Raw genomic sequence first — 15414 nt, forward strand, 5'->3', positions numbered from 1 at the left:
AGACAGGCTAAAATTTGCTGGATAACAAACCAGGCTGTTGTACATAGGGCTGGACGATATGAACGATAAAATTCACATATCGATAGGAACAGTGTAAAATCCACTGAAAAACTTCCAAGCACAAACAAGCAACATTAAATCAACATCAAACTTTAACCTATTTGTTTTGGCAATATTAATATTTTTAAACTAAATTTTAAAATGTGTGTTATGATGGCAGCAACCTGTAATGAAAGTCATTCAGTGACAGATGTTTTAAAAAGAAAAAATATTGAAATATGAAAATTGTGTTTAAAAATCATATCATTTTTATTGAAAGATAATATATAATTATTGTCCAGCCCTAGTTGTACATTCATATACATGATGACATTTTGCTATAATTACACCCCAAACTACTAATGAAATAACAACTTGCTTAATTTAACTAAATGCACAATTGTGTTAGGCCAGTGGTTCCTAAAGTGGGGGTCTGGCAAATGAAAGAGACTCTAACATTTCCATGTAATCTGTCACTTTCTTTTGTTTTGTTCGATAAGAAATTTTGTTTGATTATAATGCTTGAAATAAATTCCATTGTAATTTGGAAGCAAAAGATATGTACATGTTTGTCATGGTTTGGTGTGGGGGTAAAATATGCAACAGCAGGGCAGTTCCTAAAACATATGGGGACCACTGAGTTAGACCATGGTTAATGAAGGCAGCCTTATTAGCCTAATTAGAGTTATTCACTGTTAAAGTAGCCTATGGTTAAAAGTAATCTATCTTAAGTGGGCAAGTGATTTTTGGTGCTGCTGTCCGGAATATTACTACGGAATATTATAATGCTCTGGGCATTCTGGTGATCTTTATTGTTGAACCCTGCACTATACTAATCCAGCCAGTGTGTCAGAAAATCTAGTGGGATCTAAACGGAAGAAAATGAAAAGATTTCTTTGCTTGGGTGGTGTAGATATCTCAGTGTATGTGCGTGTGTGTGTGTGTGTGTGTGTGTGTGTGTGTGTGTGTGTGTGTTTGGATAAGACTTAGGCTGCTTAGTGAGCCCAGAAAGAAACAGAGATTTGTTTTTGACTACAGAATGAAAGAAAGCAGATACAGTGAAACATCCTGATGTATTAATGACTGTCTCTCTCGCCAAACCCCGGAAAGTAGGTTTGTGCCATTGCTGACTAACTGCCGTTTATTTTCATGACAAGTCTATAGCTTTTCTTGGGTAGAGACTGCAACATTTATTTATCAGTAATGGTCCTGATTAGGGAACAATGTACTTTTCCACTTTCCAAATTATTACATTTAACCAACCAACTATAGAGTAAAACTGCTGAATATTCAATGCACTATGCATCTTCTCCATGAATTACTGCAAAGTCCCTATTCACTAAATACAAAACAACTGAAAGATGTCCTCAAACTACTTCATTCCTCATTTCTTCCCATTTAGATACAGAGACAGAGACACATAAACACATTTTGTTTATCACTTGGCCTTAAGGCATGGCTAAAGGCATCTCTGTGTCCTTTGTGACCTTAGCTTAACGGTCTAAGGAGCAATTTGCCCTATAGTCTCTCACTTGCACAGTAACTACTCCTGCTAGCCAGCTCACACAAACTACACACGTCCTGACAAGGGCTTCCACCTCCCACGGCACAATAACTAGTAGTGCTATGCTAGCTAGCACTAACATTCTGGGGCAGCTGCCCCCTCCTGTTTTTTCCCTCTGTACTCTGTGAACAACAGGCTTTTCGTTACACATTATTGCACTTATACATGCAATTTTTCTGTAAGGCACACTGCGTACAGAAAATAAGCTTCCAAAATATATAACATTAGCCATGGCATTAACATTACACTCAATTGTTTATATTTCTAGTTCACTTAGTTTTCACATGAAAGGACTTACAGCTTTACTTTGTTTGCCCTTATTGCGACACACTAGTGAAAAATATACAAGTTGCCAAAAAGAAACAGGGCAGTAATTAAAACAGTAGGGCTACCATCCTAGTTCACTGTACTTACTGCTGCCTACTTGCTTGGGCCACTACTGTTGGTTTGCAAAAACTAGAGCTTCTGACTATGACATTGTACCCCTGGATTAGTGCCACTGCTAAAAGTGTGATTTTCGCTGGTCCAATTATATTATTTGGTTATAAAAGTTCAAACATGTAATGCATGAACCACAATAGTTCTCTAACTTTTGCCCACACAATATTCACATTTACTATGCTAGCATGAAGAAGCCCTGCAGCAGTCAGCACACCAAAGCATTATTTCTGGCCAAAACAGACTTGTGTTTAAATATTCCTGAAGTTTCATCCCTCAATGGTTCTTCTGGTGCTTTTTGTAAATGAGGTGCCATGTGCCAAGGCACAGATGACACCTTAGTGAAGATCTGTGACACTGCAGTAGGCCTCAGTTGCCACCAGGTATGACTAGTTCACCAAAAATCTAAGCAGAAATAAGAACCCAAGCACCACCGCCAATACGAAAAACAGGATTATCATTCCTTTAATGATCATTAACTTCCCTCACAGGGTTCACTAACAATTCCAAGAAGAGATATGTTCTTACCTTATCCAGTCCTCAATTTGACCATGATTCTAATGTTGATTAACTTAGATAAACACGACAAAGGCCTGCTAAATATGATGTCTGTGAAGAACCCGACTTCATACTATCTGTATCTGTATTTTCCTTGAGGTCTTTTCCCTTAACCTAATCTTGGACAGGTTAATTGACAGTTCTTGACTTTCTTTGTTCAGGCATTAAAACATAATGTCAGTTTGATTGCTGACATTCTATGTTATGGGCAGTGCTGAATGTGTGTGCAATAGCTACCACATAGATATTGCATTGTTCCAGTTTCACAGAGTCATTGAGGGCTTGTAGACTACAAAGATACCCCAACCTCATTCTACACAAGGTCCGTTCCTGATGACTTTTTGGATATTCATCATATTCGTCTCTGTTAGTCAGTGAAACCAAACCACTATCATCTTTACAATAGTATCTGGACAAGCAAGATTTGACCCTTGGAATCTGTGGAAAGTACCTGATGGTCATTGAGAACTTACAGAATATTTGCTTGTAATGGCTGAAGAAGCAAAGGCACCAAGCTGAAATCAAAATCAGCATATGTACAGTAACATATTTAAAACAACGATGAATTGATTGCTTTATTTAACCAAAGAAAACTTCAAATCAGGTTAGTAGACTAGACAATTATCTCACTGTATGCAGCTGCAGGCATGCCTTTTTTGTCACCTGAATTGTTTCATCTTTCTATGCTGTGGAACTACAGATGTTACTACATTCCAGAGGGTTGTACACACGTTAGAATTACACACCCTTTCCCACACAATCTCACTCAAACTTTAAAATAGAGCGTTTATTTTTGGTGTTCTGCAAGAGCCGAGAATATGAGCCAGGCAGAGTTACAACATAAAGGAAGGCAGGTGAACAAGATGATGACACTTCAAAGTGAGGGGAGAAAAAAAAAAAACAATCCTGCAGTGGCCTTAATCCAGAGACACCTGCCATGAAAGGGGCTCCTTTGAAGCCTTTGGCGGATCTGAGTGGAAAGAGTCTCCGGCAGACGTTCCAGAAAAAGGAGATATTGCATTTCCATTTGAAACACAGTGCCAGCTCATGCTGTCTATCTACATGCTCAGAGACAAACTGCAAGTGATTGTGGATGATAAAACCAAAGCTAGTCTACACCAGCCCTAGGTCTACTCAGTCAAGAGGACCTCAAGGAACCCCTCTTAGATCCTGACGAGTTTCATCCATTGCCTGTAGCTACAATTAGCTATTTCTAACTAGGAAACAACTGAGAAAGAAACAGGACACCAGATCTGCTCCATTAGAAAAAAACATCTCACATATCAAACACATATCTCAGCACTGAAGGGCTTACTGCCTTAGTGCTTTCTACCATCTCCCAGCACTGATTTCAGGACACTTCATAGATCTCTCATCCCATCCATCTTGCATGATAGTTTATGTGCTATGTAACTGACAACCATTTGGATCAATAGACTGAAGGACATATAAAAAAAAGTGCTGTTTTTCAGTGCATTATCACAGTAATTTGAGGACCTGGAGTTTGAAGTTATCTGTCTGTCTGTAAACACGGGATAAAACAATTCTGATAAGTCATTCTAATTTTTGACTGTAGAAAGCAAGCATTTCAGAACTCGCCTCCTTGTCACAGTCGCTCCAGTCATAGTGCTGAACTCGCAGTGCATTTATGGGAAAGCACAAAGACAAGGTAAGATGCAGCAAAACAAAGAGCATGGACACATACAGTCATGGCCGAAAGTGGTGGTACCTCTGAACTGTTTCCAGAAAATTTGAATTTCTCCCAGAAAAATATTGCAATTACACACATTTTGTTAGACACGTTTATTTCCTTAATAAACATGTGTCTAGGAGACCTAGACAGAGACTTGAACAGAGAGATCGTATGGGAAGAGTTAAACAGGGACTTGGAGAAGGAGAGCAAAACAGAGAACTGAACAAGGAGAACTAAACAAAGAGAACTAAACAGAGAACAGATACAAAGAGAGCTAGACTGAATTAATATACAAACAGACTTGAGATAAGGGAAGCGATAGGAATAAGGCAAGGGAACGAGCGACAGACAAAACAGACAGACTTGAAAACAACATGACCTAGGAAACGAACAGAGGAAACAACATGACCTGAGAGTAGAAATGAGAACATGACACGACAGAGACAAACAGACCGGACTAGCTACATAGAGCAACACAACATGACTTTGGAAAGGAAACAACAAGACTGGGAATTGGAACAAATGACCGACAAGAGGAAGTGAGACAAGGGGACTTAAATACATAACACAGACAAGACACACCTGAAACAGATAACGGGGAGGACGGACAAGGAGGCGGAACAAAGGCGGGACATGGGCGGAGACATAGACAAAAACAAACAGAGCCATGTGCTGAGAGAGCACATGGCGGGGAAAACAGACATGACAGGACAAGGGCGTGACACAAAACTCCTTTTTGGGCCAGACAAAATTATTGGCACCATAAAATGAATATTTGGTTGCACAACTTTGGAAAAAATAACTGAAATCAATTGCTTCCTATAACCATCAACAAGCTTCTTACACCTCTGAACTGGAATTCTGGACCAAGTTCTTTTGCAAACGGGTCCAGGTCTCTCATATTTGAAGGGTGCCTTCTCTCAGCAGCCATTTTAAGAGCTTTCCACGTGTTTTTGAAGTATGTTTGGAGTCATTGTCCTGCTGGAAGATCCATGACTTAGGACGCAAACACAGCTTTTTGACACTAGGCCCTATATTACAACACAAAATCTTTTGGTAATCTTCAAACTTCATGATGCCTTGCACACAGTCAATGCACCCAGTTCCAGAGGCAGCAAAAAATATATATATATCTGTGAACCTGCACCATATCTGTAGGTACTGTGTTATTTCCTTTGTAGGTTTTTGGTAAACAGTAGAATGATGTGCTTCACCAAAAAGTTCTATCTTGGTATAATCTGTCCACAAGATGTTTTCCCAGAAGGATTTTGACTTAGTCATGTACATTTTGGCAAACTGCAGTCTAGCTTTTTTATGCCTCTGTGTCAGCAATGGGGTCTTCCTGGGTCTCCTGCCATAGCATTTCATTTAATTTAAATGTCGATGGATAGTTCATACTGACACTGATGCACCCTGAGCCTGTTGGACAGCTTGAATTTCTTTGGAACTTGACTGGGGCCGCTTATCCATCCATCTGGACTATCCTGTGTTGCAACCTTTAATCAAATTTTCTCTTCTGTTCTTGTCCAGGGAGACAGTGCCATGGGTTGTAAACTTCTTGATTATGTTGCGCACTGTGGACAAACAGAACATCGTGATCTCTTGCAACCTTGTGATTGTTGATATTTTTCCACAATTTTGTTTCTCAAGTCCTCAGACAATGCACTTCCCTTTCTGGTCTCCACGCTTAGTGTGGCACCTACAGTGAGTCAACTTCACACCTTTTTATCTGGGTACAGGTGTGATTTTTATATTGCCCACACCTGTTATTTGCCACAGGTGAGTTTAAACAAGCATCACATGCTTGAAACAAAGTTATTTACTCACAATTTTCAAAAGGTGCCAATAATTAAGTCCAGCCCATTTTTGGAGTTTTGCGTGAAATTATCTCAATGTTGGCTGTTTTGTCTCTGTTTTTTTTTTGTTTTTTTTTGTTCCAATACACACAAAGGAAATAAACATGTTCATAACAAAACCAGTTTAACTGCAACAATTTTCTGGGGGAAATACTTTGCCAACACTTTTGGCCATGACTGGAAGTGTACTAGGCGGCACGGTGGCGCAGCCGGTAGTGTCGCAGTCACACAGCTCCAGGGGCCTGGAAGTTGTGGGTTTGATTGGGTGACTGTCTGTGAGGAGTTGGTGTGTTCTCCCTGTGTCCGTGTGTGTTTCCTCTGGGTGCTCCGGTTTCCTCCCACAGTCCAAAAACACATGTTGGTAGGTGAATTGGTGACTTAAAATTGTCCGTAGGTGTGTGTGTGAGTGAATGTGTGTGTGTGCCCAATGATTCCAGGTAGGCTCTGGACCCACCACGACCCTGAACTGGATAAGCGGTTACAGATAATGAATGAATGGAAGTGTACTGATTTAATATGGTAAAAACAAGGACAGAGAAGAAAAAGAACCCAGCTTACAAAATGAAAAACCCTGTCTCCTTGGCACTTCAGATTTGGAGCAAACAGTATTGTTTGGTCTTTGTGCTATTTTGACCAAACATGTTTATTAAGACATGTTGAGAACTCTATAAACTTGTGGGAAAAATGTATACTATTTTCTCTTTAAGATATGATACGTGAACAAAGTTATACTTTAGTATTGACATTTTAACATTACATATTTAAAACTCAGACTTGTACACTGGTCATTTTAAATCGTATATAAAATTGCTGTATTTTTGCTGTAGACATTGCACTTCTAGTTCATACCACCACTGCTGCAAATAAATTTGAGTTGGTATATTTCTGTACAATTCACTGAAATAATATTATTTAATATTAGTTATTCAGAAAAAAGAGAAACTAGGCAAACCTAGTTTTGCCGGACCACCATTAGTCATATAGCCATTGTCACAGAGGTGTTAATGGGGTATTTCAAAAACAGGAAAGCCCAAAATACATACACTTGTCACTGGAAGGTCTGGAGAAGCTTTGGTGTTTCATATCAATTGTCTTTGTTTACAATAATAACACATAATTAAAAAAACTATAAAAATGGTTTATCTTGTCAGTTGCTGACAGTGTATGTATTATCATGAAAAGCCTGTAATTTTCTGTTCATACCAACTGAAGCACTGTGTTGAGATGACATTAAAGCAACTCGTTTACCAGAAAGCAACAAGGTAACATTTTAACATTTAAGTTTTTAACATTTGTAAAACCAAGCACCTTACAATTTTATCAACCAAGTAAACTATACTTGATAAAAGAATAGGGCATCGCTGGGAACTAGATATTTATGTACTGGCTAACATTTCTATAAGGGTCCGACCTTCTGCCTTCTGCTCACTTTTCTACAACGTCATCAAATATTTTAATGAAGGATTTAGGGCTTCTGGCAAGACATGGGAAGGGGGAAAGCCTGCAGACAGCAAATCCCAGACATTTTTGGTGATTTAGAATTCCCTACCGGATGCATTTTTTAGTTCCCAAATAGAGTATTTGTCTGGGGAAAAGAGGACGAATGGTCACCGGTTCCAAATTTACTTCACAAACTGGAATATGAAATATGGTTGAACTAACAACAGACGGTGTAGTGGCGCCACCCTAAGTTCTCTCTGTGAAATACAGCTGAATTAACAATTCCTACTCGCGCATGCGTATCAACATTAAGTGTCAGTCAGTCCGTCAGTAAGCGTAAATGCCTCTTCTAGCCGGTAGGCGGTCCGGCAAAAAAATAGCTTTGAAAAATCAATGAAATTCTTCAATTAAACACAATTGAAGAAGCTACTAGAATGCCTGCTAGCATTTATTTGAAGGACATGTTTTAGCTGCAAACTGTGTTTGGTGTTTTTATAATGAATAAGGCACCATTGTATAAATAATTTTAATATAATTTCTATTGTAGCTTTTAATAGTAATAGAAATATTGAAAGATAAAATAATTCATCTTAGCTTGTGATATCCACCCCTGTACAGACCAAAAAACTGAGGTCAAGTGACTGGTGCTGGATCGCAGACAATTAGCGGTTCTACCAGCTGATTTATGGGTTGATCTGATAGGTTGCCTGAGCTGTGAAGCAGCACGTCATTAAATAAAGCTGAAGCCACAAGTTCCCCTGACTCCACCTTGACCCTTCATTCTTCATCTACACACTCCTATATGAATTCAATCATAAACAGGCACCAAAAATATAATTATCTTGAACTTGAATATATTTGAAAGCAAGGCTTTTCCTCAATTTGCTAATGGTGGTAAAAAAAATTCTATTCAGAAAAAATACTCAAAAATTTAAAAATAAATAAATACATTCAGCAAAGTAAACATCACAGCAGAATTGAGAGGCATACAGTAGAGAGAATTGATCAGAGATGTCAAAGTCCATTCACTCATTCACTGTCTGCAACTGCTTATCTAGTTCAGGGTCACAGTGTCAAAGTTAATGTGTTAATAAAGCATTATAGTTTTAACTACACTACAGCTGTAGGATAACTGAAGCCTGGTTGAAAAAGAGACATTCCCTGGGTTAGACAGCAGGGTCTTATTTTTTTTTCTAAGCAAGTTTTTACTGCCCAGATAGATATATTTTTTATATCTCATTTTCTCAAGTGCCTAAAATTTTGCACTGTCTAGTATGTGTGGTTTCCAAATGTTATGTGTTATCAAAATAAAAGGTCGTGCAGCACAATTATAATTAAGCCCCTGTCCTGACTTTATTGTTATTGGTTATTATTGGTTATTGTTATGAATGTATTATTGGCATCAAGATTTCTTAGTTTCATCATTTCACCTTGTACAGCTTTCAGATAAATATAAGGGTAGTTTCCCTAACAGGGATTAAGCCAAGCCCTAGACTATGTCATCCTTTCAATGGAAAATATTTTACAAAACATCCCAACTTTTCCAAAATGGGTGTTTTTATTTAGATCTTCAGAGATTACCTGCACAAATACTGTAATCAGATATTTAAAAAAGTTTTGTGTAGACAAACAATAGTTTGTAAACAATAACTACAGTAATTTATTAACATGGTATGTTTTTATCTCACAAAATGTATATATTTTAAATCATATAAATAATGTTTTATAACAGAATTATTATAGTATAATCTATTAAAATATTTATTATTATAATCATACACTAGATAAGATGTAAAATATCCTATGCTAATCCATTAGAGCATAAGGTTGCTGTGGCTGTTTATGATCAGATCAGCAACCAGCTACCTTTAACTTCTATGGATACTCATTGACCCCATCACTTGAGTACCCAAACTACCCACTGCATCACTATCTCTTTACAGGACTCATTAGGTAAGCACCTCCCCTCGTCAGTGTTTCGCTGAATTAAGCCCACAACACCTCCAGAAGGCTCAACAGTGAGGTCTGGCGTCCCAGACCCACACCCCTCCAAGCCAGTTTTACATTCCTACCTTACCCTTAAGTATCAACAACCAAAAATCGACAGCGGACTCCCTGGTGACTAAGGCTGTACCTAGCCCCACAGGCACCATTAGTGCATGCTCAGTGCCACCAGTTCCATGTGATCTTAACGTGCTAAATCACCAACAATCCCAATAGCATCTCTACAGTGCATTTCCACAAGTGACCTGTGTTCTCCTTATCCACAACCACTGACTAGACCTTTCAGCTCTTTCTGATAACTCCTTCACAGCTGCCCTTCATTTTTGGCCCCTGATGCCGAACTGCACAAGCAAGTATGTGGCAGACTTGGCTACATCCCCTAACACCTGTCTCCACTGGTCTAACATGGGCCTGCCACCCACGTTCCCTCACCTTAGCTGCCAAGTCTGCGTAATTCAGCTTCTTTCTTTCTAATGCTTCATCTACTTCTACTTCGTTAACTCTATGAAATAAACTATCTGTTTACTTTCAGAGCACAGCACCATATCTGGACTCAGTGTAAATCATATGCCAATTACTGTTTGTAATTTGACTGTAATTTCTACTAAAATGTATAATATCAGTAAAGGTATCAGAAATGAAAAGGTGGTAGTGCCATATCTTCTTGTCATATGTTGAAGCAGTTGGAGGAAAAACATGGTGATTTCTAAGCAATTTTAAAAATGTATGATGTAAAGAAAATGAATAAAGCATTTCGAACAACTCATAACACATGCACTTGCATAAACACACACACACACACACACACAAACACTGCTAAAAATAAACTCAAGTTTTGAATGATGTTAAAATATTTCATTGTGGCAAAAAGAAAAGCTTAAGTGCATTCAGATTAAAGAACTGCTTAAAACATTAAGCACATTCTCTGTCTGGTGGCAGCAAGTTGGAGACAACGGTTATAATGGTCAGACTCTATAAATAGCTCCATTAATGATTCATCATTGTTTCTTTCCCTATGGAAACATTCCAACTCAAAATTATATTCTGCATGTATTTAATCACTTTTGCCAGAATTGCATTAGAAAAAAATAAGTGTGTTAATTAAAGAATACAAAAATGTTTCCCATCTTTAAAGGTGCAATCTGTAATACTGACACCAAGCATTTAAAATCTGAACTACACTACAGTTTCAAAACAGTGGAGAGAGCTGTCTGCCTCCTCCCGCTCCTCCCCAGACATGAAGCTTGACCAGGTTTCCAGTCTGAGGAAAATTGAATGAACAAGCAAGAGTCACGTTTAAGAACTTTGGACCATAAAAGCAAAGAAGAATGTACCATAATCAACACATTTACACAGACAAGTGTTTTTAATTTCACTACAACATTAGTCTATGCAAGAAAAAGTAAAATAAAAAGTTAACGAACAGCTGCCATTTCCCTGCATTTACAAGCCTTTGCTGTCCAAACCCACCTTAAATATTTTGACTATTCAACATTTTTGTAGTCAAAAATTACATTCCACCTTGCATGTGTCCGTTTACAGGTCAGTTTACACTATTCACTAGTTTCTTGAATTCTTTGTTCCACCTTAAGAGCTGACGCTAGCACTATAGCTTTTGAAACTTTTGAAGCAACTGTCATTCCACTTTATCAGTTTAAATCACACTATTGTACGTGATGTCAACAAACATTTATCCAATTAAGTGAAAGCAAAAAGGGAAAAAGCTGCCACAATTTTCCCTGCATTTACAAGAATGTACTGTCTAAACCACCTTAAAATTTTAAACTAGACAAGGCTTGTATTAGTTTCTCTTCAACCATAAATGTAATTAAGGAGTAAGAATTGTGTTTTGAAAATCCTGTCATATTTTTAAGGAGTGGAGAAATCAATCTTGGTGGTACACAGCAAATATAAGCTTTTCACTAGTAGGTAGATGTTTTAGTGACATGATGTACACTTGGTCATGTGTTTTAAATGGATAAAATGGGAAAGAAGTGTTTTGAAACAAGCTTTGTTTCTAAAACCTAATGCTAGCTTTAGCTTTTCGTAGCTGTTTGTGGAAATGACTATTCAATAAGAACATGGAGAATAATGCAAATCAGACTCTTAAACGGACCTATTTATAGTGGAAATAAATGCTTGAATACGAAAATTATGAATAAGAAGCTCCTAAATTTGTTTAAAACACACACACCACAGAGAAATACACATGAATCTGCCTCAATTTCTTTAAAACAATCAGGTGAAGATGAATAATCATGTTGTTATTCATACCTTCTTCATTTTTTCCTTTCAAGCTATACATAGGTGCCTGTACTTCTATATTTTATTAGAAATGATTTGCTTTTACCTGTTCAGGAGAAAATGTGCAGGCTCTGACTCTGTTGTGAAGCTTCTAAACTGCCTCCACTTTCAAACACAAGGCCAATATTTCCACTCATTGTACCCCGTCTCTGTTTCTGGATATTTTTAGAAGGGCAATGGGGCTTTTTGTGTCTAGTAAAATATAATATTAACTCTGTTCACTTGGTCATTTCATGGCTGCGAGACACTATGTTTGTAGACCTGGCATCGCAGTGGGACGGGATGTAATGTGACTGGACCGAGGGTGGGATCACAGGCAGGACCTCAGGTGACGGGATCACAGGAGCTCTGCTCCGGACTGGGCACTTAGACACCCTAGACACTTTATGACTAAGTACAGTAAATATCTTGCTCCTTTAATTGATACTGTTTTTCTTTGGAAAAGCTATTTTATTTATATATTTATTTATTCATTCATTATTCACTAAAGTATCTGCCCTTTGTATACAGCCAATTCATACAAATAAGTTCAGCTTACCTCCAGAGAGATATGTAGGATGCTCCCAATATATTTTGACAGAGGCTCTAGTCTTTTATGAGAGAGTTCCTCAGGAGGAGTCTTCAGAGGACTGCCCTACTGAGGACCAGTCCTTCAGAGGCTGCAACCTAGGCTTTGATAAACAGCTTAAGGCCCACAGCAACTGAAGAGCCACATTACGCATACACAACAACGCAAACACAACTTCATGGTACATCAACTGCTGGTAACCTGATACTAGAATCTCAATCTTAGAAACAATGCCTAGACAGTTGATAATGTCATGATTAATCTAATTTGCCTCACATTCCCCATATCCACAGGTAAAATTAATCCCCTCCTAATAGGGCTTTAATGTGTTTACTTTTACATGTTTAACACAAGCTATTCAACTAATCTGAGGTTAGAATTGGAATAAGCATATTCCGTTCCATTTTTTACGAACCAATGCAAATATAATTTTCTTCATGTACATATCTGGCCAGTCCTAATATATTATTACAAAAACAATCCAAACATTACAGAAAGCTGGAATGCATTTACCTGGGCTAGTATTAGAAATGTATCTACTTATACAGGGTTATAACTGCAATACCAGCATGATTCTGATATCACTGTGCATCACTAAAACGAATAGGTCTGGGGTCACTGTAAAAGAACAACCTCTAGCTGAAGCTCTTAAAAATGTCAGCTGAATTTTATTTGAACAGTGACAGGAACAACTCTGCGAGGTTTGACCAATCAATTACCCAGTGGGCAAGTACTGTCCCTCTGGCCTATGGTTATAGCTTTCTAAATGTCCTCACCAGGATATAAACCACAAGGCTACATGACATTACTTCTCTAAAAAACTAGAAACCAATTTGGCACAATTGCATGCCCATGGCAGCTAGCACTAAATAAACCCCTGACCCTGACGGCTACTCTCATAGAGAGGAGATAATGAGACACTCCAGTCATGCTCTGACGTTGCCTAAAGGCTTTGTTAGTGAACATAAAGTCAGTGAAGGTGATGGCACCAAACACTCCCACTGCATGTGCAAACTGTTTGAAAGGATCCAAAAATAGATGTCGTAAGTGGCTGAGACTCTTAAACATTTTCAAAAAGAACACAAGAAAAACAAGAAGAACATGAAATATAACAAGCATATTCTTGCTCTCTATATTCCTGTCAGGCAAACAGGCTAATAACAGATGTTTCAGTCCATCAAACTTCATTAAAGGAAGAAATATCCTCACTTTTATAAATTAAAGAGTTCATAGTGCATTAGAATTATTATATTTATAAAAAAAAAGTCCATGCAGTCTGTATATTTAATCTGTAACCACTTATCTAATTCAGGGTCGTGGTGGGTCCAGAGCCTACCTGGAATCATTGGGCGCAAGGTGGGGAATACACCCTGAAGGGGGCGCCAGTCCTTCACAGGGCAACACAGACACACACACACTGGAGTCACCAATCCACCTACCAACGTGTGTTTTTTGGACCGTGGGAGGAAACCGGAGCACCCAGAGGAAACCCACGCGGACACGGGGAGAACACACCAACTCCACACAGGCAGTCACCCGGAGCGGGAATCGAACACGCAACCTCCAGGTCCCTGGAGCTATGTGACACTACCTGCTGCGCCACCGTGCCGCCCTGTACATTTAATACAAACTTTAAATGTGTTTGTATTAATTGTTTTTGCAACATCACTAAAAGAGGAAAAATATACATAACAATAATTTTTAAAAAGCACATGTTGGGTCAGCCTACAGTGGTTTAGCCCAAACCACTATCAATTACAATTGAAGAGTTTTGTACTCTGATTTGCATTTCAAGTTATCCCTTCAGAAGACGGGGAATTTTCAGAGATCCACCTGTTATAATACTGTGAATACATTCAGTGAGTCCAGGGAGTAAGGTAATGCTGGTGAGTGTATGCTTGACTCGCCTGCCCTAAGTGTAGATCTGTCTCCTATCAAAATTAAGTCTACATGGCATCGAAGCACTGAAAAATTATAATTCAGAACTTTACAAAAAAGGGAGGGATTGCAATGATAAGATTGGCCATTTTTCCACCCTACTGTTGATTATTCTGTTTCATTACTGAAAGACAGTGGAAAGTTCTGCAGGACTTAACACATCTGTAAATGCAAACTGAAGTGGCTCACATGTAATTATTGTCAGCACTTGACTTTCCAGCAGCCTAACACTCTTCATTGACGTTTCTTTTTGCAACCTGTTTAATTTTGCTCAAACAATCAGGCAAATTTAATAAAAACATTCCTTTTTTTGCATGATTAATCCACACTCCAAATAAGTGTTGCACTACATGCAAGTGAATGGAATAATGACAATCACATTCCAACAGTTGATACTTTCAACAAAAAAACCTTTAGAATTTTATTTTGATACTGGCCCCATCTATTGGCCGTCGAGATACAATACAACAGATCTGCTACACTCAGACTGTAGTTGATCATTTAAAAGACATTTATTTTAAATGCTCCACATCATTGAAAGTTGAATATTTGTCACCTTTTTACATTTTATTAAAATGTCATATAGTACCCAAAGTAAATAAGATATTTCAATAGGATTCCCCTGTTCCAACCCACTGTAATTTAACTGTATTTTACTTTGAAAACATCATCATCATCATCATCATCTTTTCCGCTTTTCCATTTCAGGGTCGCGGTGCTTTGAAAACACTCATTAAAATACTTTAAGATATTATAATGTTTTGCATTTATATATGAATGAATTTAATATCTTGTCACTTAAACATTATTTTTCATAAGTGATTTATGTCACACTGATGAATTATTCTTTATTTTTAATTTATTTAATTATTTTTAGGTTCATGAGAATTGCATTGTAAGATAACTTCATTTTTCTCAAAAATGTTGATTGTACAAACCTGTTATTCACATTTCCGACATTGATTAATAAATGTTTTTGAATGGTGTGCATTTCATTTTAGATTATAACTGG

Source organism: Hoplias malabaricus, chromosome X2 (assembly GCF_029633855.1).
Source record: "Hoplias malabaricus isolate fHopMal1 chromosome X2, fHopMal1.hap1, whole genome shotgun sequence".
In the NCBI taxonomy this organism is placed as follows: domain Eukaryota; kingdom Metazoa; phylum Chordata; class Actinopteri; order Characiformes; family Erythrinidae; genus Hoplias; species Hoplias malabaricus.